The 4,235-nt window shown below is 38.6% G+C and overlaps 1 pseudogene; it reads left to right on the top strand.

Moving 5' to 3' along the window:
- Nucleotides 1–454: 454 nt before the first annotated feature.
- On the top strand, nucleotides 455–1,526 carry LOC141573383 (kunitz-type protease inhibitor 2 pseudogene; annotated as a pseudogene).
- Nucleotides 1,527–4,235: the final 2,709 nt, after the last annotated feature.

The raw sequence follows: 4,235 nt of genomic DNA, 5'->3' as shown, positions 1-4,235 counted from the left end.
AACCAAAAGTGTATATACCTAAGTAGCATTATATATACATTCGCAATATTGTGCAACCATCACCACTATTTATATCCAAAACTTTTTCATCATCCTCCAAAACAGTTTATACTCATGAAAACAGTAACACCTGTTCCCCCTGAGCCCAGGTAAAATACTACTACTATATCTGTCTCTATGCATTTGCCTATTCTAGGTTCCTCATGTAAGTAGAATCATACAATATTTGTCCTTCTATATCTGGCTTACTTCTCGAAGCACAATGATTACGAGGTCCGTGTTGTAGCATACATTAAAATTTCATTCTTGGACCACCTTGGGTAGCTGCTTTTAAGCGGCCGCCATTACCTCTAGTGCCCGCCAAGCGTTTGTGGGTGCAGCGGGGTTCTGAACTGGGGGAGAGTCAGGGGTGAGCGAGGAGCGGACTGAAGCATCGTGGGCAAAGGAGCCAGGGTGTCCACACACCTAAGTTCCGAGAAAAGGGCTTCCCGGACATCTCCTGCATGGCGAGAGCCAGCACCACACACTGGGACCATCTGCGAGCACCCGCACCTGAATGCGAGGCGCTCCAGTGCATGTGCGTGGAAAGGCCCTTCCAGCACCTGATCCCGAGACCCCAACGGCTGGTGGCGCGCGGCCAGGTGGAGCCTGTCTTGGCGCAGCTGTGTAGGCGGAAGCGGTGCTGGGTTCTCCTCGCTCTGCTGGCAGCGCTGCTCCTCTCTGGGGCTGAGGCTGCCAATGGAGAATGTGTCATCCACGAATTTTGCCAAGTTTGAAAATAGTGGGAAGATGCTGGGCCGCCATCCCTAGGTGGTCCTACAATGTCACTGACAGATACTGCCAGCAGTTTGTGTATGGAGGCTGTGAAGGGAATGATGATAATTATATGACCAAGGAGGAGTGTCTTGCAAAATGTGCTGGTGTCACAGAAAACACCATTGATGGTCCGGCCACCAGCAGGAATGGAGCAGATTCCTCTGTCCCAAGTGTTCTTAGAAATCAGGATGCTGGTGACATCTCCAGTGATATTTTCAACTATGAAGAATACTGCACTGCCAAGGCGGTCACTGGGCCTTGCCGCGCAGCCTTCCCACGCTGGTACTTTAATGCCGAGAGGAACTCTTGACAACTTCAACTATGGAGGGTGCCAGTGCAATAAAAACAGCTACCCCTCCAAGGAGGAGTGCATGCAGCGCTGCTTTGGCAAGGAGTTGTATCCTGCCCTGCCCCACGGCACTAAAGTGATGGTGGTCCTGGCAGGGCTGTCCGTGATGGTCCTGATCCTCTTGGGAGTCTCCATAGTCTGCCTGATCAGGGTGGCACACTGGCACCAGGAGTGCACCCTCCGCACCGTCTGGAGTTCTGGGGACTACAAATGGCAACTGGCAAAGAACACATACATTTTGTGAACGCCCTGTCGGTAAGGGTTTGCCCTCCTCCACCAGCTGTTGATTAAAGAGAGCCTGGGAAGGGAGGGGAGACGTGTTGAATGCGTGTGTACTTTTTTCAAATAAAGTGATTTGTATTTGTGCGATCATTCGTTTTCTGTTTGTTACTTCAGAAGTAACAAACTTCTTAGGGCTTGCTCCCTGGTCTCCTGGGGTTGGTTTGCTTTGGAAATCCTCTTAGGTTAGGGCTGTGTGTGCAGGTGGTCTGGCCCTAGACTGAAGTAAGCTCCTCTTCGAATTATTTCTTTGCTCCTGATACAGTTTTCTATACTTATGTTGAATCTTGTTTTCTCCTTTCCCATCACAAAAGTGATGTTTTAATAGTTTCCTTCATTTGTTTTTTGGTTTTTTTAAGTAAGCAGAAACATAAGTTTTTTATTAGGATTCTGAAAGGAAGAAAGTAAGATGTACAAGTTTAATAAAAAGGGGCTTCCCTTCTAAAATTAAAAATAAATAAAATAAAATAAAACTTCATTATTTTTAATAATTGAATAATATTCCAATGAAGCATAGACCACATTTTGTTTATCTGTTCATCTGAAGATGGACAGCAGGTTGTTTCCACCTTTTGTGAACAGTGCCTCTATGAACATTGGTATACAAATATCTGAGTCCCTGCTATAAATTCTTTAAGATATATGCCTTGGAGTAGAATTGCTGAGTCATATGGTACTTCTGTTTTTAATCTTTTGAGAAACTGCTGAAATGTTTTCCACGTGACTACCAGTTTCCGTTGTCCACAGTAATGCGTGAGTGATCCAGTTTCTCCACATCCTCACCAACAACTGTTATACTGGAGCTTTTTATTTACTTACTTATTTTATTATTTAGCCATCTTAGCAGGTGTGAAATAGTATCTTATTGTGGTTTTGATTTGCAGGTCTCTAATAACTACTGATGTTGAGTATTTTTTTCACAAGCAATTGGTCACTTGTTTATTTTTGTTGAAAATCTTGTTTCAAACCAGTTTTTATTTGGGCTGTTTATTGTATTTTTAAAAGGATCCTTTATATAATCTGGATATTAATCTCACACTTAATTTGAAATATTTTCTCTCATTCATTATATTATCTTTTTGCTTTTTGATGCATAAATGTTCTTGATTTTAATAAAGCTTAGTCTATTTTTTTCTTTTGTTACTTTTGCTTTGATGTCATATTCATAGGTCAATGACAGACTCAGTATCATGGAGATTTTCTCCATTATTTTTCCTTAGAGTTTTATTGTTTTAGCTCTTGAGTTTACATTTTAGATCTCTTTTTAATTAATGTTTTCTTATGGTTGTAGGTAAAGTCCAGATTTATACTTTGTCCATTTTTCCCAGAACCATTTGTTGAAAAGACTTGTTCTTCCCCCAATGAATAGTCTTGGCACTCTTGTCAAATATAAATTGACCATTCATTATGTGAAGATTTATTTCTGGGCTCTCTATTCTATTCTTTTGGTTTATATGTCTGTCCTTATGCTAGTACAGTATCTTTTAAACCAGTGTAGCTTTATGGTAAGTTTTGATATTATGAAGTGAGTTCTTCAACATTCTTTTTTTTTCAAGATTGTTTTTAGCTAATCAAGACCCTTGCAAATCTGTATGTGTTTGGGGACTGGCTTTTCCTTTTTTTTTTTTTTTTTTGCCAAAACAATGAATGTAAGAATTTTGATAGAGGTTGTGTTAAATCTGCAGATTGCTTTGGGTATTAACTCTTTCACTCCATGACCATGATGTCTTTCCATTTGTTAGGTCTTCTTTAACGTCTTTCAGCTGTTTTCTAGTTTGCAGCATACAAGTCTTTCACCTCCTTGGTTATATTTAATTCTAATTATTTAATTTTTCAGGTGCTACTGTAAATAGAATTTCTTCTTTAATCTCCATTTTGGGTTATTTATTACTGGTGTATATAAACACAAGTGATTTTTGTGTGTTGATCTTTTCCCTGCAACCTTGTTGAATTTGTTTATTAGCTTTCTTATGAATTTTTTGGGGGGGTTTCTATATATAAAATTGTGTCATCTATGAGTAGAGATGATTTTTCATCTTCCTAATTTGGAAGCCTTATATTTATTTTTCTTGTTTAATAGTTCTGACTAAAACCTCCAGTACAATGTTGAATGCAGTAATAATGGACATCTGTGTTCATGATCATAGTGGGAAAGTTTTCAGTCTTTCACCATTGTGTATGATGTTAGTTTTGAGTTTTTCATAAATACCCTTTATCATATTGAGAAATTTTACCTTTACTTTCAGTATTCTGAGAGTATTTATCAGGGAAGAGTGTTACATTTTGTCAGAAGCCTTTTCTGAGTCAATTTAGATAATTATATAGTTTTTTTTGCTCCACTTCTGTTAATGTGATGTATTACCTTCATCGGTTTACTTATGCTGAACCACTCTTGCATGTACTGGTATAAATCTCATTTAATCATGGCTAATAATTTTATTAATATGTTTTTGGATTTTATTTGCTAATATTTTGTTGAAGATTTTGCATCATATTCATAAGAAATATTGGTCTGTAGTTTTATCTTCTCATGATGTCTTTATATGGTTTTGGTATCAGAGTAATGCTGGCAACAAAAAATGATCTAGGAAGTATTGCCACCTCTAAAATTTTTTGGAAAGGGTGAGAATGATTGGTGTTAATAATTAGTTAAATGTTTAGTAGAATTCACGGGTAGAGCCACCTGGTCCAGGACTTTTCTTTGTAGGGAGGATTTTGATTCCTGATTTAATCTCTTGTTATAGGTCTGCTGAAATTTTCTCTTTTTTTCTTGAGTGTAAATTTAGTTTAT

The sequence above is a fragment of the Camelus bactrianus genome, chromosome 15 (genome assembly GCF_048773025.1).
Source record: "Camelus bactrianus isolate YW-2024 breed Bactrian camel chromosome 15, ASM4877302v1, whole genome shotgun sequence".
In the NCBI taxonomy this organism is placed as follows: domain Eukaryota; kingdom Metazoa; phylum Chordata; class Mammalia; order Artiodactyla; family Camelidae; genus Camelus; species Camelus bactrianus.
The sequence above is the reverse complement of the archived record's forward strand: the minus strand, read 5'-3'. Positions and strand labels throughout refer to the sequence as shown.